Source organism: Oncorhynchus gorbuscha, linkage group LG13 (genome assembly GCF_021184085.1).
Source record: "Oncorhynchus gorbuscha isolate QuinsamMale2020 ecotype Even-year linkage group LG13, OgorEven_v1.0, whole genome shotgun sequence".
In the NCBI taxonomy this organism is placed as follows: domain Eukaryota; kingdom Metazoa; phylum Chordata; class Actinopteri; order Salmoniformes; family Salmonidae; genus Oncorhynchus; species Oncorhynchus gorbuscha.
The window spans coordinates 80,920,147-80,943,824 of NC_060185.1; the positions used below are offsets into that span (position 1 = coordinate 80,920,147).

At 41.1% G+C, this 23,678-nt stretch overlaps 1 pseudogene; it reads right to left on the minus strand.

Annotated features, from left to right (window-relative positions):
- Positions 1-968: 968 nt before the first annotated feature.
- Positions 969-23,678, minus strand: part of LOC123992371 — a 50,421-nt pseudogene continuing 27,711 nt past the window's right edge.

Here is a 23,678-nt window from a genome sequence, read left to right on the forward strand (position 1 = left end):
AACAAACATTGAGGTATTATATTATTATATTATATTATCGTATATAATGTAGGTTAATTACGTTCTACAGTATTTATTGAGTTCACACAGCTTACTGTAATTATAGCTATAATGTACCAGCATGTACCAGTAGTGCTGTGTCGAATTGTTAAACCAATTTATCATTAAACATTGCATGATGTATCATATTATTTAAAATTGAGCTTTAATAATGGTACAAAGAGTGACTGTCCTCAAAGGTGTAAACTTTGAAATTGACAACAAATAAAACATACTGCACATATATTAATACTTGATTCTGAAATAATCAAAGAAACAAAACAGTACTGTTAAGAGTAAATGAGTGAAGAGGTGTGGAGTCAGGTGCAGAGAGCAAAGGATGTGGGAAAAACAACACGCTTTAATGTCCTGGAAACATAACATGAACAAAAGCGGAAACACAAATGAACAGAAATATAAACGGACAGTGTGAAACCCAGAATGCCAACAAACATACACTCAAACAAGGAAACAGGAGAACAAGCCCGCACGAAACAGAAGCGGGCTGAACAGACTATATATAACCCTATCCTAACAACCAAACTAGAAACAGGTGCTACCAATAGACAAAACTAAACGAACACAGAACAACGGATCGGCGATAGCTAGTAGACCGGCGACGACGACCGCCGAGCGCCACCCGAACAAGAAGGGGAGTCACCTTCGGTAATATTCGTGACAAGTACAAGCCAGATAATGTATACAAACAAATCAACCCTCATAACATAAAGCAAAATTATTTTACCATTATTAACAGCTACATTTTAAAATAATATGATTCATCAGACAATATTTAATGATACATTGGTTTAATGATTCTACACAGTGCTACTGGTACATTGTTTAAATAACATAATTGTCCAACTGTTCATAGCCTCCAAACATGATGGATTGGATAAATGTAATTACATTAATTAACTGTTTAAAATTCAATTTGTCACTAACCCATCAGAGGGGCTGAGGATGTTCTTGGAGAGGCTGTAGACACAGCTCTGTGTAGGAGAGGGAGTCTCAGGGCTCTTCTTACACTCATCACTCCTGTTCCCAGGGGTGTAAATGACTCCTGGGTGGGATTCTCCTGATCCGGCTCTGAACCAGTACACACTGTGTTCTCCTGTTACGGTCTCAGAGAGATATTGTTTATTGTGTTGCATGAAGGATATTCTCAAGTTTAAATGAAGCAGGATCTGTAACATTAATAGCACATCGTATAGACAGTGTGCATTTAGAACAATGTACCAATATTAACTTTATAATATCCACTGAGGACTATACTGTACACTGAAAATAATATACTGATGAACAATAACATGTACAATTCAAAATAAATGACCATTTGCAGCCAAAAAGGTTCAATTTCTACAATCCGTTTTATACTTTGTTCCCACTGCACTGTAGGTTGACTCATCTGATGTGTTGATTTTGCTGATAACAAGATGAGATACAGTTGAAGTTGGGAGTTTACATACACTTAGGTTGGAGTCATTAAAAGTAGTTTATTATTAACCACTCCACAAATGTTTTGTTAACAAACTATAGTTTTGGCAAGTCAGTTAGGACATCTACCTTCTCCATGACACAAGTCATTTTTCCAACAATTGTTTACAGACAGATTATTTCACTTATAATTCACTGTATCACAATTCCAGTGGGTCAGAAGTTTACATACACTAAGTTGACTGTGCATTTAAACATCTTGGAAAATTCCAGAAAATTATGTCATGGCTTTAGAAGCTTCTAATAGGCTAATTGACATAATTTGAGTCAATTCGAGGTGTAACTGTAGATGTATTTCAAGACCTACCTTAAAACTCAATTCCTCTTTGCTTGACATCATGGGAAAATCAAAATAAATCAGCCAAGACCTCAGAAAAACAATTGTAGACATACACAAGTCTGGTTTCCTTCTTGGGAGAAGTATCTATATCCACAGTAAAACAAGTCATATATCGACATAACCTGAAAGACCGCTCATCAAGGAAGAAGCCGCTGTTCAAAAACCGCCATAAAAAAGCCAGACTACGGTTTGCAACTGCACATGAGGAGATAGATCATACTTTTTGGAGAAATTTCCTCTGGTCTGATGAAACAAAAAAATAACTGTTTGACCATAATGACCATCGTTATGTTCAGAGGAAAAAGGGAGAGGTTTGCAAGCCGAAGAACACCATCCCAACCATGAAGCACCGGGGTGGCCGCATCATGTTGTGAGGGAGCTTTGCTGCAGGAGGGACTGGTGCAAGTCAGAAAATAGATGGCATCATGAGGTTGGGAAATTATGTGGATATATTGAAGCAACATCTCAAGATATCTGTCAGGAAGTTAAAGCTTGGTCACAAATGGGTCTTCCAAATGGAATATGACCCTAAGCATACTACCAAAGTTGTGGCAAAATGGCTTAAGGACAACAAAGTCAAGGTATTGGAGTTGCCATCACAAAGCCCTGACCTCAATCCCTTAGAAAATGTGTGGGCAGAACTGAAAAGGCGTGTGCGAGCAAGGAGCAAGGAGGCCTAGAAACCTGACTTAGTTACACCAGGAATGGGCCAAAACTTATTGTGGGAAGCTTGTGGAAGACTACATGAAGTGTTTGACCCAAGTTAAACAATTTTAAGACAATGCTAGCAAATACAAATTGAGTGTATGTAAACATCTGACCCACTGGGAATGTGATGAAAGAAATTAAAGCTGAAATAAATCATTCTCTCTACTATTATTTTGACATTTCACATTCTTAAAATATAGTGGTGATCCTACCTGACCTAAAACAGGGAAGTTTTACTTGGATTAAATGTCAGGAATTGTGAAAAATGGAGTTTAAATATATTTGGCTGAGGTGTATGTAATCTTCCGACTTCAACTGTATAAAGATCCAGTCCATTTAAAAAAATTGTTGCATCTTACACTTCAGTGTTTTGATGCAAAAAATCCAACTAAATACTTGGCGCATAGAATTAAAAAGGTATTTTCAGATATTATTCATCCTAATCAGACAGGTACTTTAGCTGGACGATACATTGGAGATCATATATGACAAGTACTGGAAGCTTTAAACTGTCAAGAGGAGTAAAACAAGCTTGTCCTATATCAGAATAACTATTTATTATTGCCATCGAAATGCTAGTTGTTAAAATTAGATCCAACAACTATATTAAGGGATTAGAAATCCGTGGCTTAAAAATAAAGGCTTCATTGTACGCTGATGATTAATGTTTTCTGTGGTCTGTTGTAAGAAGAAAGTCGGACCGAAATGCAGCGTGTAGGTTACTCATGACTTTAATGAACAGAATAGCGGTACATGAAATAACTGAAATACAAAAACAACAGAACGGAACGTGAAACTAATTACAGCCTATCTGGTGACTACAACACAGAGACAGGAACAAACACCCACAAAATACAAAGCGAACTCAGGCTACCTAAATACGGTTCCCAATCAGAGACAACGATAAGCACCTGACTCCAATTGAGAATCGCCTCAGGCAGCCAAGCCTATACAACACCCCTAATCAGCTGCGATCCCAAATATTACAAACCCCAATACGAATAAAACATATAAACCCATGTCACACCCTGGCCTACCCAAACATATAACAAAAACACAAAATACAATGACCAAGGCGTGACAGAACTCCCCCCCCTAAGGTGCGGACTCCCAGACGCACCTCAAGAGCATAGGGAGGGTCCGGGTGGGCGTCTGTCCATGGTGGCGGTTCTGGCTCGGGACGTGGACCCCACTCCATTAATGTCCTATTTCCTCCCCTTCACGTCCTGGGATAATCCACCTTCTCCGCCGACCATGGCCTAATAGTCCTCACCCAGATCCCCACATAACTGAGGAGCAGCTCGGGACAGAGGGGCATCTCAGGACAGAGGGGCATCTCAGGACAGAGGGGCAGCCCGGGACAGAGGGGCATCTCAGGACAGAGGGGCATCTCAGGACAGAGGGGCATCTCAGGACAGAGGGGCAGCTCGGGACAGAGGGGCAGCTCGGGACCGAAGCAGCCTGGGACTGAGGGGAAGCCCGGTACTGAGGGGAAGCCCGGTACTGAGGGGAAGCCCGGTACTGAGGGGAAGCCCAGTACTGAGAGGAAGCCCAGTACTGAGATGAAGCTCAGGCAGGTAGTAGGTTCCGGTAAATCCTGGTTGTCGGGCAGATCTAGAAGAGACTGGTTGTCGGGGAGATCTGGAAGAGACTGGTTGTCTGGCGGCGCTGGGCTGACTGGTGGCGCTGGGCAGACTGGGAGCACTGGCGGCGCTGGGCAGACTGGGAGCACTGGGCAGACTGGGAGCACTGGCGGAGCTGGGCAGACTGGGAGCACTGGCCGCGCTGGGCAGACTGGGAGCACTGGCCGCGCTGGGCAGACTGGGAGCACTGGCCGCGCTGGGCAGACTGGGAGCATTGGCCGCGCTGGGCAGACTGTGAGCACTGGCCATGCTGGGCCGACTGGGAGCACTGGCGGTGCTGGGCAGACTGGAGACTCCGGCAGCGCAGGAGAGGAGAAAGGCTCTGGCTGTGCTAAACAGGCGGGAGACTCCAACAGCGCAGGAGAGGAGAAAAGCGCTGGCTGCGCTGAACAGGCGAGGCGCACTGGAGGCCTGGTGCGTGGTGCTGGAATTGGTGGTACTGGCTCGAGGACACACACAGGAAGCCTGGTGCAGGGAGCTGCTACCGGAGGACTGGTGTGTAGAGGTGGCTCTGGATAGACCGGACCGTGCAGGCGCACTGGAGCTCTTGAGCACCGAGCCTGCCCAAGCTTACCTGGCTCGATGCCCACTCTAGCCCGGCCAATAGGAAGGGCTGGTATGTGCCGCACCTGGCTCTGCACCCGCACTGGAAACACCGTGCGCTCCATAGCATAACACGGTGCCTGCCCGGTCTCTCTAGCCCAACGGTGAGCACAGGGAGTTTGCGCAGGTCTCCTACCTGGCATAACTATTCTCCCTTCTAGCCACCCCCCAATAATTTTTTTGGGCTGTTTTTCCGGTTTCCAACTGCGTCGCCGTGCTGCCTCCTCATACCAGCGCCTCTCTGCTTTAGCCGCGTCTAATTCTTCCTTGGGACGGCGATATTCTCCCGGCTGCGCCCAGGGTCCTTTACCGTCTAATTCATCCTCCCATGTCCAATTCTCCAAGTGGTGCAGCCTCTCCCACTGCAACTGCTCTTCACGATTAACAGGGAGAGTTGGCTCAGGTCTGAACCCTGACTCAGCCACTCTCTCTCTGCGCTTTCCCCCAATAAATATTTGGGGGTTACTTTCGTTTTTCGCTCTGCGTCGCCGTGTTTTCCTTTTAGACTCCATTTGTCTATAGCCCTCTTCGCACTGCTGAAGCGAATCCCAAGCGGGCACCTGCACTCTCTCTGGGTCGGCCGCCCACCTGTCGATTTCTTCCCACGACGTATACTCCATGCTTCTGCAGTCCATAACGTCCTCCTTTAGCTCCTGCGGGTTCACACGCTGCTCGGTCCGTGAGCGGTGGTGGGTGTTTCTGTAACGGCGTTCGTCTGTTGTAAGAAGAAAGTCGGACCGAAATGCAGCGTGTAGGTTACTCATGACTTTAATGAACAGAATAGCGGTACATGAAATAACTGAAATACAAAAACAACAGAACGGAACGTGAAACTAATTACAGCCTATCTGGTGACTACAACACAGAGTCAGGAACAAACACCCACAAAATACAAAGCGAACTCAGGCTACCTAAATACGGTTCCCAATCAGAGACAACGATAAGCACCTGACTCCAATTGAGAATCGCCTCAGGCAGCCAAGCCTATACAACACCCCTAATCAGCTGCGATCCCAAATATTACAAACCCCAATACGAATACAACATATAAACCCATGTCACACCCTGGCCTACCCAAACATATAACAAAAACACAAAATACAATGACCAAGGCGTGACATTTTCTTTTAAAACCACAATCCCTCCTCCAATATTCTAGCTGATCCACCCCTTAAAAGAAAAATAAGAAAAAGTAAAACAACATATATATATGTATATATATATATAAATAAACATGCTAAATTGCTGACATGTCTTGTGAGTATGCAGGCCATGGAAGAAGTGGGACATTTTCAGTTTGCAGGAATTGTGTACAGATCCTTGCGACATGGGGCCATGATTTATTATGCTGAAACATGAGGTGATGGAAGCGGATGAATGGCACGACAATGGGCATCAGGATCTCCTCACGGTATCTCTGTGCTTTCAAATTTACATCAATGAAATTCAATTGTGTCCGTTTTCTGTAGCTTATGCCTGCCCATACCATAACTTCATCGCCACCTTGGGGCACTCTTTCCACACTCATTCTGCCATTTGCCCAGTGCTGTTGAAACCGGGATTCATCGTGAAGAGCACACTTCTCAAGCATGCCAGTGGCCATCGAAGTTTATGCCGAACTGCAGTCAGGTCAAGATCCTGGTGAGGAAGATGAGCATGCAGATGAGCTTCCCTGAGAAGGTTTCTGACAGAGGAATTTGCGCACAGGATTTGAGAGAAATAACCTTTTTGTGCATGTGGAACATTTCTGGGATCTTTTATTTCAGCTCATGAAACATGGGACCAACACGTGTTGTGTTAATATTGTTGTTCAGTATAATTAGTAAGGAACTCCCCTCACCTGGTTGTCTTAACCCGTAGACACTCGGCCCTCCGTGGAATGAGTTTGACACCCATGGACTTACATGATAAGATCATTTTGGATATTTTTATTTGTCAAATGGCAGTTAAGCGTTGATCCTCATGTCACCAGAATAAGGATGTCAATATTTATTGTAAAGTAGCATCGAGCTCATCACCTTAACTTATTTCATCTATAGCCTAATAAACTGCGTGAGTCGTAGTTTGGTCGTAGTGGAAGGAGGACCACACAACATATCATCACGTGTCTTCAAGTTTACTACAATATATATGATGGTTATTATATCAACATTTACGCATTAAGGCATGTCCACCATCATTTCTAGCATAATACATTTTACCGACTCAAAAATATCCCACCATGTCAAACGAACAAATGATCTGTTGGCATTTATAAAATTGGACCGAAACTTCCTGTTTCCATCATACTGTAGCTGTCATGATTTTTTTTTATACGGTATGACTTTACTCATTAAAACTGCCGATGAATACATGGTTACACTTTCTTTTCCACTTTTTTTCTACAGCTCTCATTTTCTGTATCCCTCATCTCTCTCTCTCTCATTTCCAACCTCTCTTGCTTTTCACTCTGAAGGTGAGGGCGAGAAGGACAGTGGAACGGGTGGTGGAGGTGAGAGGTACAGTGATGAATGGCCCTACTCCCCTCCCCACATTTTTATTTTTTTATTTTTACCTTTATTTAACCAGGCAAGTCAGTTAAGAACATATTCTTATTTTCAATGACGGCCTGGGAACAGTAGGTTAACTGCCTGTTCAGGGGCAGAACGACAGATTTGTACCTTGTCAGCTCGGGGGTTTGAACTCACAACCTTCCGGTTACTAGTCCAACGCTCTAACCACTAGGCTACGCTGCCGCTGCCTCCCCGCTGCCGCTGCCGCCCCACATAAGCCCTCAACACCCATCAAGCCACCCTCGGGTTTGAGACCAAACCGGATCGAAGTGGAACAAGGAACGGTTCCGGTCAGCAGTCAGCCTGCCAGCCATCTTCTCTCTGGCAGTTTTGTTTCGGTTATCAGTTATGGTCACTGTCATTCCAATGTGGAGATAGCCAATTACTGCAGCCTGAAGATCAGGGTCATGCTCATTATGACAAATGTTTTAAAGGTCGACTTTGGGATAAATTGAATATTTGGCTACAGAAGTACAATTTCTTATCAATTTCCACAGCTTTCATCCAAAAACTATCCTGTGAAATGACATCAACACATACTAGAGGAGTTACTGGCTAGCTAAAGTGGCTAGCTTAGCTAATGAACTAGCTACGTTGGTCAAGGTGCGCATGACCAGAATGAAACATCAACGAACCACAAAAGGCACACCCCATTTCTGTTTGAAAATTGTGAAAGGGGAGGAGTTTGTTCATATTCGTGCCCAAATTTGACCTTTGAAATGGAGAACAAACGCATTTGTTACTGGATACCTCCAGGTATTCGTATTGAACATGAACCAGCTGAGGTTGGTTGTGGGTTGAGCAAAGATGTAGTGTTCCTATTTGATCATCACAATGACAGTGGTTCTGTTTCAGGCTTCAATCAAACTATTCAGAGGGTAAGAAGAGGGACAATTCTCTCTGATTCCAGACGGAAAATCCTTTCTTTGCTTCTCTTTCCCTGCGGAGATAATCACACACAAAATAATTATTCCACTTCATCATCTGTATCATCATCATCTGTATATCGTAAGGCGGCGCACAATTGGCCGAGCGTAGTCGGTTAGGGTTCAGCCGGGGTTGGCCTTCATTGTAAATAATAATTTGTTCTTAACTGACTTGCCTAGTTAAATAAAGGTTAAATAACACATTTAAAAGATTATCTTTATATGATGCCCTTGTACATCCTAGTTTATGTGACCGTAAGGACAAATACAGCAGTTGTTATCTTTGCATGTCATTAAGGCAACCACTACACTACAGATTAAATTATTTAAACCATCAGGTCAAGAATGACATGTATTACGGTAAGAGAGCGTGACATAATATATCTGTAAGTTAAAGTGGGTACATCCTCAGTGTTCACCGTAAAGCGCGCCGGAAGTTGGACAGAATTTGACAAAGTTCAAGTTTGCGGTTCAGCAAACTTGGTTATTCCAGAAGAGAAAGAGAGAAATGTAATCCTGCATGTGGTTGAAATCAGAAATAAATACAAGCATAAGCGAAGTCACATTTTCTATGATTAGCTATCCCATATCAAAGTCCTTGCATATTGTCCAATCACAATCAACACAGCAGGACCACCAACCCCTCAGATCCCAAAAGTCATGCCCACAAGTCCTGAACTTTTGTTTTATATAACATCATAATTTAATCTCAATTTAATAAACAAAACCAATGGAAAATGAAAAAAGGATCAATGATGGCTAGAAGACCGGTGACGTCGAACGCCTAGCACCGCCCGAACAAGGAGAGGCAACGGCCGAAGTCGTGACACATAGTTTGGGAGCAGCATGTGTGTGTAGTTTGTATTGTTTGAGTAAGGCTTAGTAAAAAAAGGAATGGAATGGGGTGTTGATAGGAGTGGTTTCAAAATGTTGCTTTTACAGTCCTTAAAGTTGTGTATTTACTTTTCTGAAAAGAAACAAAATCCCAATTCTAAATCAAATAAAAAAATTGACAGCTTGGTTAAATTATCTCTGAATAGAGCGATACCAAACACACTTTACTATTGTAAGACACAACAGAGTGGTGTAACATGAACACGGTCACAGTTCTGTCAATGACATTACAATTGATACTGCATCAGGAAGGAACATTTTACATGACGGTACTCTGGTAGTCTTCCACCAGATGGCGATGTTTCACTAGTTTAGGACATCATTATTTTACCAGTCTCACAGTCTGACCATAGGTCAATGTGGTGTTGCATACAATTATGAACCACTTCAATGTTTTCTCTCAGGTGTAATCTCTTCATACTGCTAAAATGCTGTAGTCTATTGGTCAAAGTTAATGCTACTAATTGAATTGATTTTGTTAGCCTTCGCTGTTGTATCTCATTAAACAATGAAAGGATGCCTTTACTAACATGAGATAATATTTCATTCTGTTTTAGCTAGCAGCTGGAAAAGTAGTGAGAGACTTGACCCCTCAAAATTCAAATAAAATAAAACTTGAAAAGAAAGGTACAAGTGAATCCAGTTCACCATATTTTTCATGCATATTGCACTTTGTGCATGCAACTCAAATTACTATTTTGGCCTATAATGTGCTCATTATTGTCAAAACTAGTGGTAGAGTGGACGAGCAGAGAAAATTGATCAATGAATAAAAACACATACTTGATTATAAGGGTGCTTTCACATATGCATGAAACGCACTCCTTAGCCAATACCTTGTAGTCAAACATATCCAATTGTTTGAGGTTAACTGCAAGCGCATAGAGGTACATTGAAGTTCTTATTCCTAATAGGGAGAAGTACCTGGTGAAAAGGGTGAGGTGTCACATTCAGGGGAATAAGACCAAGAGGTACCATCTGTGTTTGGCTTGAATAAGGAGGTAGAGCTTCCAGAATGAGAGGGCTGTGACATTTTCCACTGCGTCTTTAGCCATCCGCAATGAAACCAACAAACACAAAACATGTCCAGAGACAAACAATGCAGTGTGTGAAAAATATCATCGAGACCATCACATTCTCACATGAGTTTGAGTCCAGCTAACAAACAACAATTATGTGCCATTGTATATCATTCGCTGGATTTATATTTTATTGAGCACACCACATGATGTTGACTTTCTGTACGACACTTTGTGACATCAGCTGATGTAAGAAGGGCTTTATAAATACAATACATTGACTGATTGATTGATTAATTGATTGATTGATTGATTGTCTGTACTTGCGTGTTTGTATGAGGCATAACACAACTTCATGTCATTCACATATATTCTGCAGAGTAGCAGCAAGACTTTTGGAACCTATTGGGGAATTTATTGGGGCTCAACAAAGACATTCAGGTTCACCCACTGGGTCAGTTTAACGAGTACTTTTGATTTACATTTGGTTGAGTTGTCAGCTAACCGTGAATTCAACTTGAAATCAACAACAAATGTCACCAAGTCATTGGATTTAGGTATATTAGCATAAACTATGAGAGTCTTGATTTCAGAATATAACGTTCATCATCATCAGCATCAGCATCATCATCATCATCATCATCATCATCATCATCATCATCATCATCATCATCATCATCATCATCATCATCATCATCACCATCATCATCATCATCATCATCATCATCATCATCATCATCAATATCATAATCATTATCACCACCATTATTATCATCATCATCATTATTATCAACATCATTATTATCAACATCAGTATTATCACCATCATCATTATCATCATTAATATCATCATCCTTGTCATCACCATTATTATCACCATCATCATTATCCTCATCATTATTGTCATCATCATTATCATCACCATTATTATCATCATCATTATCATCACCATTATTATGATCATCAAAATCATCAGTATCATCAATATCATCATGATCCTCATCATCATCAATATTATCATCATCCTCATCATCATCAATATCATCATGATCATCTAAAAAGCCTTTGCTCTGTGCTTCAATATTTTCAACATGAGGATGAACCATAATCCAGAAATAATTGAAGAGATGGTGTTAAAAATTGGGGCTATGCTCAAGTCACTCATTTTATATATAGACTGTGGGCTAATTGGAATGGGTCTAACTTCATCTGCCAGTGTGATTTTAGCCTATTTAAAAACAGATGTCTCAAATCTCACCCTTTTCCATATATAGTGCTCTATTTTGGACCTGAGCCTATGGCCCTTGTCAAATGTAGTGTACCGCATACAGTAGGGAATAGGGTGCAATTTTGGACACGGCTTGTCTGGCACTTTGGAAAGAGTTTTGTTGTACAGGGAGACTGTCTCTACATCCGGTAAGTCATAGAAACAGCTCTGTCTGAAAATAGGTCACATCAACGTGGTGAGTCTCAGAGAGTTACTGCTGCCTGTGACTGGGAACGAATTGCAAAAATCGCTGAAGTTGGAGACTTTTATCTCCCTCACCAACTTCAAACATCAGCTATCTGAGCAGCTAACCGATCGCTGCAGCTGTACATAGTCTATTGGTAAATAGCCCACCCAATTTCACCTACCTCATCCCCATACTGTTTTATTTATTTATCACTCCAGTGTTAATCTGTAAAATTGTAATTATTCGCCTACCTCATGCCTTTTGCACACATTGTATATAGACTCCCCCTTTTTTTCTACTGTGTTATTGACTTGTTAATTGTTTACTCCATGTGTAACTCTGTGTTGTCTGTTCACACTGCTATGCTTTATCTTGGCCAGGTCGCAGTTGCAAATGAGAACTTGTTCTCAACTAGCCTACCTGGTTAAATAAAGGTGAAATAAAAAATAAATAAAAATTAACCCAATCACACTCCCTCAGCAGACATGTCATCCTGACCAAGCAGCTGAAACTAAGTGGGGCTTTTCAGTGTTCAGTGCTTCTGTAACAGCCTCCCTGTATAAATGTTTCCATATGTAGGACAAGCACAATGCAGACATCAGTTGAAAGCACATCTTGAGTGTAAGACTTGTCATGACAATGTCATAAACATCAACGAACATGTATGTATAGGAACCTCATGACCAGTTTTTCATATGTTGCATTAAACACTGCATTAACAACATGTTTTAGATGTGCTCCTAGAGGACTTTTACTAACTGTCAGTAAAAGTGTGCCTTCAAGTAAAAACATTAGACTTACATCAGATCAGGACTTGTTGATGGTAAAAGTTTGAGATTTACTAAGTGAGAACAAGGCTCACTCCAAACTTTATTCAATGTCTGTGAAGCTGGCCCTACAACTCTCAAGTTGACAGGTTTGCTAAAATTAGCTTGTTTGTCAAAGTCTCTCACAGCCATAACATAGCTGTGCATCTTGTGGCTACACAGAGAGGCAGTGAAGACAGGCCTGTAGTGAGTAAACAGCTCAGAGGTCTGTCCAAAGTGCAGAGATGGCCCACCACAACCTACGCCTACGAGCTAAACCACTGTGAACCGGCTCACCACTTGACAAGCGTGGGCGTGCAAAACATGCCAGCAACACTGCTGCAGAACAAAAGAGCAAAAGTATATTGTAATGGCCAGCAAGGTTTGACTCATATTGACTGGTCCTCATGACTGTTGATGCACATATGCATGCATGCACAGACACACATATGCAGGTATACACACATTCGTACAAATGCAAACATGATTTTATTTAGATAAATAACAAAGGAAATGTTACAAAGCCCTACAGATCATTACAGATGCTTGGTCATACAGTCCACATGAGTCATGTTCGTGTTCTCTTCTTATAAAAACGGGTAACTATAATCAGTGACGTTACCTTAAAAAATATTGTAATCAGATTACAGATACTTTTTATAGAACAAGATGATTACTTGTTGGATTAATAAAAAATTCTGAAAGCATGTTTGCGAGATTTAAAAAAAAAACGTAAACCTTTCTGTTTTCTCAATGACGTTCAATTCAGCTTTGAAAAGGGTTTACATTTATTCCAGCTGAGCAAGTCTGAACGCAGGTAAGAGACCAATATGATGACACACTAAATACCTGTGAAGGATCCTTTTGTTTTCTTCTAATGCCTCTTAATAAAGGGAAAGTGATCCAAAAGTAACGGAAAGTAATCAGATTAAATTACTGAGATTAGAAATGTAATTAATACAATATTTAATACGTTTTCTTCCTCAAATGAAGGGGCTGATGAAGCAATATTTGCAAGAGGGAGGGAATCTGATTTCATTGGTCCTCAACTCGCAGCTCAGTCATTTCATTTAGAATAAGTAGAGTTCACCGTGAGTTAGACTGACCCCGAGCAAGTTAGTTCTGAAGGATTCGTTGCGTTAGAAATTTACCTGGATAAAAGGTGAGCAATTTCATTTCACTGGCTATCCTGAGATGAACTCAGAGTTGACCAAAGTTACCTCGCTCAAACCTGCTTTGTAGGATACCCCTCAGTGGTGGAGTGACCACTTTGTAATTCTTTGAACTGCATATTTACACTTTAAACAAAACTTACAACCTTGGAACATGCTTGACTCGCACACAGACTTACACACAAACACACAGGTCTACACACCAACAGCAAACATACAGGGACACGCACATGCATGATCAGTCTCACTCATACAATGTGTACCTACTTATACAAAAATACCAGCACATGGGTACACACACAGAGAGACACTTATTTCCATCCTGCAAACTCCATCACCTACTCACACACAGTCTCACAAACAGCCTGAGACATGATAGTGACATGATTGTGAGATCTACTGCTCTCTACTGGGGAGGTCAAACAGGCCTGGGTAATAGATCTGCTGCTTTTAAACGATATCAAATGTTTTTTATGCAACGTTGACTTATTTATATCAGGGTTATGTTGACACATTACCAAAATAACCTAAAGAACTTTAATGAATGGATTGAATAACTTGCCACACTTGTCATCAGGTGACCAAGTGTTAGGGTTTTGGTTCAACAAAGCCTAAATCAGTTAAAGCTTAGTTAATTAAGGCTAATTTAGTTACTAAGGGGAGATGTTTGATGTAAAATCATTTTTGAGAATTGGGTAATTTTTAAACATGGTCCTTTTTTGAGCTGAACACGTTACATTTTCACACCTTGACTGGCTTTTCTGTGGGGTTCACACCTTTGTTTTGAAGTGGTGAGTCCCTCTGCAGGCTCAGAGTGGAGGTTTTGTCTTGTCAATGCACATGTGTCTGCCTGTTCTTTTAAATGAGACCTCAACTTCAGGTCAGTCATCCTGTGTGGGTCTTGCTCGGTCGAACCCGAGTGGAAAATTACAGGGTGATTATCGTCACACACGATACTGGTCACAAACAAACAACAGCCCCTTACCTCTACAAATTAACATTGTCCTTATATGATAAACTGAAGCTAGTGGAGATAGTGGAGTCACTGAAGGTACTGACATGAGATGCTAAATAGGATAATCAGTTTAACACACTAGTCAGTATTTACTACTTAAAGGGTGCTACATACAGCATCAATATCAAATCAAACCTTTGAATTGTTTTAGTGTAGTGGTGATGTTGCCATAATCCTCATAGAAACTGTGACCAGTCAGCATGTATTGAAACCCCTAGTTAAACAGGGCACACGGTACCACCGGAGGTTGGTGGCAACTTAATTGGGGAGGACTGGCTCGTGGTAATGATTGGAGTAGAATGAGTGGAATTGTATCAAATACAATAAATGTCATTCCATTTACTCTGCTCCAGACATTATTATTAGCCATCCTCCCCTCAGCAGCCTCCTGTGGAAACAATGCATGTGATGTTGTCTTTGTTGCCTCAGAACTCTTTAAACAACGTATTCACACTTGAATTGTATTTGACTCAATATTGTAGGCTACCTATGTGCATTTCCAGATAAGTACAAAGCATATCTGAAGTACAGCAGAAGTTTAATAATAGATTGTAACAAAAACCCACTCCATCATGTTGGGACTAATACTACTTGTTCTACTGACTACAACAAACCATTTTATGTTTTAGCTGTTCAAATTTTTAATGCTCATGCAAATTAGGTAATTATGTTGAGATAAAACCTGAGAATAATCTCTCTGTACGGCAGATGACTGACAAGTCTATTTTTTGCTACACTAGTTTGGAGCATAAGTGGTACCTCCCACTAATGGGCGGAGATAAAGGCTATGACAGCATTAACACATTGCTATCTTCATGTAGGTGTGAGTCAAGTCTCTCTCATTCCATTTGTGACTGACTATCATTATGCATTCTTTCTATACTGTAACCCTTTTCCATTCCCCTACGCTGAAGGGAGGGGCTTGAGTTGAGGCTAGTTCGGGATTGAGACTCTGTGAAATAAAGTCGGGGCTTTAGTGTTTAGTGACCTACCAGTACTTCTTTTTATGATTATGAAATTGAGAAATAAATATATAATTTTTGGGGGGATAAATATATCACTATATTCCCTTCCTTGGACCTCTTTTATACATATTGTGTTAATATACCAATTGTGTTTCATATTGGGTTAATACAAGTTTTGTTTCATATTGGGTTAATACAAGTTTTGTTTCATTGTGGAAGTGTTCAGAGTTAGTTAACTAACACTCTCACCATTTCTATACATGCTGAACCATACTGTGCTGGCTCAGATTCATTATTTTCAAATGACCCTTTGCAGCACAGTTCTAGAAACAGTGGTGGATGCATAATCAGGCCAGCCCAGTACAGCCTTGTTTGTCTTGGCTCTATAGTGGGAAAATGGAATGCGTTTGATCTATGTATCTGGGAAGGCTCTTTTGATGTTGTCAACAGGATGCATCAATATCGAGATGGCTGTGCTTTTACACTGGTTGCTTCTCCTCCACATCTGTTTCACTCAAACAGCCACCCACACAGTTCTAAAGCACCACCCCTTAGCTGTATAACCATTTACTTTCTCATCCAAACAGCAAGAATGAAAAAAGAGCTTCACCAGAACACAATATGGTTGTCTTGTACCATGTGGTCTGAATCTCAGGGTACCTGTATCTAGTCTTAAATCATGAGTTTAACAAGAGTAGAGCACTTTCAGTACAAAGCTAAACATGTGATGATGATGATTCATCATGTGATTCAAAACAAACCATCAAAAAACTTTACGAAGTTTACTGAAACTGCACTGACTTACAAATGTAACTTTTCTTAATGTTACATTTTAGAATGTTTAAGCTAAGTTCAGTCCCAGTCTGAACATCTGACATCAGAGTACACACTCTCCTGTGGTGTCTCTCTCTTCTTTCTTCCTCTTTTAGTTTTCCTCTCAGAGAAATGCAATGCAGCATAATTCAACGTAACTCCATCTTGATCCTAAGGAGGAACAATACATTACATAGAAATGCTTCTCAGTTACATGTTGATCATGTTACGTTTTAAAGGTACGTAACGTATTGTTTGGAAAATATATAATTACTGGATCATTATTCATCACATAGAGTAGTTTTCAAGGGTTATCATTGAGGAATTTCACCCTCAAATTGGAATTGAACCATTTCACTATGTTAATATAGCTGTCCTCCTTTTAATCTGTCATGTCTTCCTCCCCGACAGGCACCTACTGCTTCGAGTGAAAACTCAAAATAAAATATTGAAATTAATTAAGCGTTGCTGTCTGATGACAACATCTTATCTCCAAAACAGAAACTTTTCAGGAAATGGTTTACATGTCCATATTTCAATAAATGTTTAAAACAAATGTTTTTACAAATTAGGGGGCAAAAGTGAAGATACAAGGTTCATCAGACAGGAAATAAAGACAAGATAAATGTCCATAGCAATTCAAAAATACTGTAACTTCAGGGCAGCAAAGGTTATCTAGCAAATTTTCCAAATTGCATTCCTTATCTTGACAATTTTCACAGACTTGTTTTTACTTCTGTTGCAGGCAAGGAAGATGATCCCAACCCCACACAACACCAACGCCACTGCCAAATCAACAACAACCACTATCAGAGACTTTTCTGAAACAAACATAAAAATGAATGTCATGAAGTATCTTTCACAATTTTGACCCAAGAAAATATATAAATAGGTTGGCAGATTTAGGTTCATGTACTGGCACTAGAGAAAAACCATGTACTATAAAACATTGGGCCTACAGATGTAAGATCTGAATTTGACCACTCTTATGTTATCAACCCCTCCAAAAATGTCCATTAATTATAATCCACATAATGAATCACATTGTCCTGCTGTAGCAAGCTGACTCAAATGTAGATCCTACATCTGTACACTTCAATTACACTGATTCTACCTGACTCATTGCATTTCGTGTCCGTGGCCAGGTCCAAATTTGTTCCATTGCCAAACAGGATCTCCCTACATGTGGCCACAGCACAGTAATAAGTCCCAGCAACAGAGAGATTGAGGTTGTTCTTGAAGAGGCTGTAGACACAGCTCTGTGTAGGAGAGGGAGTCTCAGGGCTCTTCTCACCCTCATCAGTCCTGTTCCCATGCATGTAAATGACTCCTGGATGGGATTCTCCTGATCTCGCTCTGAGCCAGTACACACTGTGCTCATCTGTAGAGGTCTCAGAGAGTACTGTACACTGCAGAGTCACCGTTTCTCATGGGTGGAATGGGTCAGACATTGGCTGTGCTAACACAGTCTTGTAATCAGACCTCTGGTGATTCTTACCTAAATGAAACAACACTTTCTAAAATGCACGTGAATGTATAAAAACACACAGATGTCACGTATACTACCTTTCCGGCTTCTAGGTCATCAGGCTGCTGATCATCACGCATACCTGTCACCATCGTCTTGCGCACCTCCGCCACATGACACTCACATCCATCACCTTCTTGATTATCTTCCCTATATCTGTCACTCCCCTTGGTTCTTTCCTCAGGTGTTATTGACTCAGTTTTCATGTCGGTGCAATATTTGCATTTCATGTTCATTGTTTATTTGATTTATTAAAACTCATTCCCTGAACTTGCTTCCTGACCCTCAGCGCACTTGTTACAATAGACACATAGATAACATATAAAGATCAGAACCCTTAACAAAAAAGAAAGGGCATTAATATCTTCTCATTACCTTTGAATACTAAAAACGTCCAATTGATACATTTTACATAATATTCTGTCCTATTGCAAAATAGAAAATAGCTGTAACGGCTTACATTGGAAGAAGATGAATCGTCAGACCAAAATGCAGCGGGATACGTGTTCATCTTTATTATAAGTAACAACACACTGAATACAAAAATAACAAAAGGAAAACCCGAAACAGTCCTGCAAGGTGAAACGAACACGAAACAGAAATACAACTACCCACAACTAAAAGTGGAAAAACAGGCTACCTAAGTATGATTCCCATTCAGAGACAACGATAGACACTCACGACTCCAACACCATCATCAAGTTTGCTGACGACACGACTGTGGTAGATCTGATCACCGATGATGATGTGGCATCCTATGAGGAGGAGCTTAGAGACCTGTCAGTGTGGTGCCAGGACACAACCTTTCCCTCAACGTCAGCAAGACTGAGGAGCTCACTGTGGACTACAGTAAATGGAGGGCCGAGCGTGCCCACAGCCACATCGACAGGGCTGTGGAGGAGTGGGTCAAGAGCTTCAAGTTCCTCTGTGTCCACATCACTAAGGAATTAACATGGTCCACACACACCAACATAGTCGTGAAGAAGGCACGACAACACCTCTTCCCACTCCGGAGGCTGAAAATATTTAGCATGGGGACTCAGATCCTCAAAAAGTTCTACAGCTGCACCATTGAGAGCATTTTGATTGACAGCATCACTGCTTGGTATGGCAACTGCTTGGCATCCGACTGTAAGGCGCTACAGAAGATAATGCGTATGGCCCAGTATATCACTGGGGCCTAGCTCCCTGCCATCCAGGACCTCTATAGCAGGCGCTGTCAGAGGAAGGCCCTGAAAATTGTCAAAGACTCCAGCCACTCAAGTCATAGACTGTTCTCTCTGCTACCGAACAGGAAGCGGTACAAAAGCGCCAAGTCTAGGTCCAAGAGGCTTCTTAATAACATCTTCTACCCAAAGCCATAAGACTCCTGAACATCTAATCAAATGGCTACCCAGACTATTTGTATTGCCTCCTCCCCACGCCCTGTTCTAAGCTGCTGCTACTCTCGGTTATTATCTAAAAATAGTCGCTTTAAATCTACCTACATGTACATATTACCTCAATGACCCTCGACACCAGTGCCCCCCGCTACATTGACTCTGTAACGGTACCCCCTGTATATAGCCCCGCTATTGTTATTTTACTGCTGCAGTTTAATTTGATTTGTTATTCTTACTTTTTATGTATTTTCTTAAAACTGCATTGTTGTTTAAGGTCTTGTAAGTAAGCATTTCACTGTAAGGTCTAACACACCTGTTGTAGTCGGCGCATGTGACAATTTCAATTTGATTTGAAGGAAAATATTGTCTGTAGTCTACTGTACATTGTTGAGAAACATATTGTCTGTAGTCTGCTGTACATGGTAAACTGTAAGTCACGCTTTTTAGAATGAACAACAGCTGTGAGGATTGTTTTACAATATTCACAACATATTGACACAATTACCATCTTTATAAAATAACAATCACCTTTCATCAATTACAAGTGGAAATACATATTTGAGTGATGATTAGCAAGCCAGCAACAGACGAAACAGAAAATGAATTCTCTCCTCCCTCTCTCCCCTGTTTTAGCTTGCCATCTATCTTCATACCAGTGACAAACTTAGCTATGTTATCGACATATGGCAGAACATAAACTAAATCTAGCTCACTTATTTTGCTAGCTAGAAATAAATAGCTAGTTGTAGAAAGGATAGCTAGCTATAGCAATCTAATATTAGCAGCTGCCTCAACAAGAAGCAACTGTGACAACATTGATCCTAACATATATACTGTATAGGCAGGTGACATTTGCCTGTTTTGGATGTTATTTTGGCATCAACACCTGTCACATAACAGTTTGCAAACAATGTAAAAAAATATATATAAGTGAGTTAATTAAGCCGTGTACAAACATGGTCTCTTTTTTGTATTCTTGAGTAAGGCATCTCCAAAATGCAGGTGTTTCAAGAGCATTGCACCATGATTGGCTCAGTGCTCTTTCACTTATGGGGACACTACGTCACCGACAAGTCTAAGTCCTTAGTAAGGGTAGACATTGACAATTCTAGCCCTTTGGGTCCCGCAATAGAGTTACATTTGAAGTGCCCTTCCAAGAAGGCTCAAGGTCGTTGGCCACAGATACAATGACATCAAATCACGTTATATTCACAGTAGCTTATGTTGGACTGACCATGTCAACATCTTACTTTCAAAATCTTAGTTAGCAGTCATCATCATGAATCAATTTAACAATCTACTGGCAAATCTTTTTTAATCCTTGTCATGTGAAGAGAAATAATGAAGATAAAATGTATCAGTGCTCATTGGCCAGTGGACATTAACATTACACAGCAAGTTGGAAAGCGCAAATTCAACAATGAGTGGTTTGGAAGGAATTGGTGACAGTGACTAACTGCAAGCATTGCAACTGGGAAGTCGGGAATTAATTAACTCAGACGGGGAAAATACGTTTTGAACGGTCATCCAAATGGGAATTGTAAATCTGGCATCTCTCTCTTTCGTTGATGACGAAATTTGACCACGAAGGACAGCCAGGCCACATTCCTGTTCAAGTGAGTACATCGCAACAAAGGGGATCCAAATATGTATTATATGCTGCTGCTTAAATTATGTAATATGCCAGGGAGATATGTATACTGAAGCTAAGAAAGTAATACTATGTCTGTTGTGTAGTAAGCTGTTAGTAGCCCATGTGCCTCACCCTAATTATTTAGTCTATTTTCACCTCTTAATTTCGCCGAATATTCTTACTTTGTGGTGCACATGTAGCGTATAACATGTTTTTGAGAAATGTAATCAAATATTGTAATAGCTTTCATTGTCTGCTTGTACGTCATTTTTGTATCCTACGGTTCTGACTTGGTGTACAGGGAGAACACTGTAAGAATGGCCCATGTTCTGAATTCTATCGCTGTACATTTCAAAAGACCATTTCAGATCATCAGTGATGTGTATATGCTAAGGAACTTGAAGCTATCCACCTGCTCCACTGCGGTCTCATCGATGTGGATAGGGGTGTGCTCCCTCCGCTGTTTCCTGAAGTTCACGATCAACTCCTTTGTTTTGTTGACATTGAGTGAGAGGTTATTTTCCTGGCCCAATACTCCAAGGGCCCTCACCTCTTCTCTGTAGGATCTTGTCACAGTATCTCTATGCATTCAAATTTCCAATGATACATGCAATTGTGTTCGTTGTCTGTAGCTTATGCCTGCCCATACCGTAATCCGACCATGTGGCTCTCTGTTCACAGTGTTGACATCAGCAAACCGCTTGCCCACACAACATCATACACGCTGTCTGCCATCTGCCTGGTAAAGTTGAAACTGGGATTCATCTGTGAAGAGCCCACTTACCAGTGGCCATGGAAAGTGAGCATTATCCCACTGAAGTGAGTTACAACGCCGAACTGCAGTCAGGTCAAAACCCTGATGAGGACAACAAGCATACAGATGTAGCTGCCCTGAGATGGTTTCTGACAGTTTGTGAAAAAATATTTGGTTGTGCAAACCAACAGTTTCATCAACTGTCTGGGGGGCAGGTCTCAGATGATCCCGCAGGTGAAGAAGCGGAGGTCCTGAGCTGACGTGGAGGTCCTGGGTTACACGTGCTCTGTGGCTGTGAGGCCGGTTGGACGTAGTGCCAAATTCTCAAAAACTACGTTGGAGGTGGCTTATGGTAGAGAAATTCTCTGGAACAGCTCTGGTGGACATGGCTGCCAATTGCATGCTCCCTCAAAACTTGAGACATCTGTGGAATTATGTTGTGTGACAAAACTGCACATTTTAGAGAGGCCTTTTATTGTTCCCAGCACAAGGTGCACCTGTGGATTGATCATGCTGTTTAATCAGCTTCTCAATATGCCACACCTGTCAGGTGGATGGATTAGCTTGGCAAAGGAGAAATGCTCACTACAGGGATGTAAACAAATATGTGCACAAAAATTGGGAGAATTTTTTTTTTTTGTGCGTGTGAAACATTTGTGGGATATTTTATTTCAGCTCATGAAACCTAGGACCAACATTTTACATGTTGTGTTTAGATTTTTGTTCAATGTATTTGCATCATCTTAAAAACAAAATAAGTGTCTTTAATAGAGAACTTTAAAATGGAATTCAGGTATAGCGGAGATGATTGGAGTCTTGTCCTGTGATGAGGTAACCCTGCCTGAGACTTGTAAGCCTAACTGTCTCCCTTGGAGCAAGAGAGTGTAATGGTTAAGATGTTGGGTTCCAGAGCAAGACATCCACATTAAGAATCAGATCAGTTACATTGTTGCTCAACTGCAGGCTGGTCTCTTGTGGAGTAGGAGGTCAAAGGGGGGTGAATGTAGCAGAGGTGATTTGGAATCACACTCTCATGATGAGATAGAACCAATGTCATCCTCAGACCAGGAGGGAATTTCCTCTTGGTCAAATGCAGGTTTCTTAAACTGTATGTCGGGACCAAAAGTGGGGCCCGGGCATAGGAGAGGTGGGTCGCAAGTCATGAGAATACATCTATAATCACAAACCATTTTTTCTTAATTTGGGTCATTGGAGGACAATTTGGGTCACGATAGTACAGTACATGTCTAATTTGGGTCTTGAGCTGAAAAAGTTTAAGAAATGATCTAGATGTTGGTTTCCTGAGCAGTCCTCTGGTTACTGCCTGATTAGCCTGGCACTTGAGAGCTTTAAGGAAATCAACCCAGTCTATGTAAATTATCACAGACCCCTTTGATATAGGACCTCAGTTATATCCTCTATGATTTACAGCATTTGGTCTGAACTCCGTAAAAAAACCTCCTAAGGTCAATGTCTGGAAATCAAATGAACCTAATACAAACATTCCCATAAAAAATCTGTCAGTTTAAGATAGAGATATCCACCGCATCTGCCTATGTAACACTTCTGCATCTGCGGTGAAAACTGACAGAGCTAGAGCGGTTCTTGTCAGACCATGAGACATCTTGAAAATTTGTCTTCTCACAAAATCGTCTGTAGCATTCTCACGCTTTGGCCTACATTAAATATTATGACCCCTCTATCGAATGATGAGACTCTCACAAAAACATTTGTGTTACTATTGTTTTCCTCTAGGATGCCCATAGGACTCACAAGATTTGTCTGAAGGTACCAGTCTGAAAACTTGATGGAAGTATATATGGAGACCAGTGGAGGCTGCTTAGGGGGAGGATGGCTCATATACATGGCTGGAAATGAGCGAATGGAATGGCATCAAACACAACAACTATGTGTTTGATATATTTGATACCATGA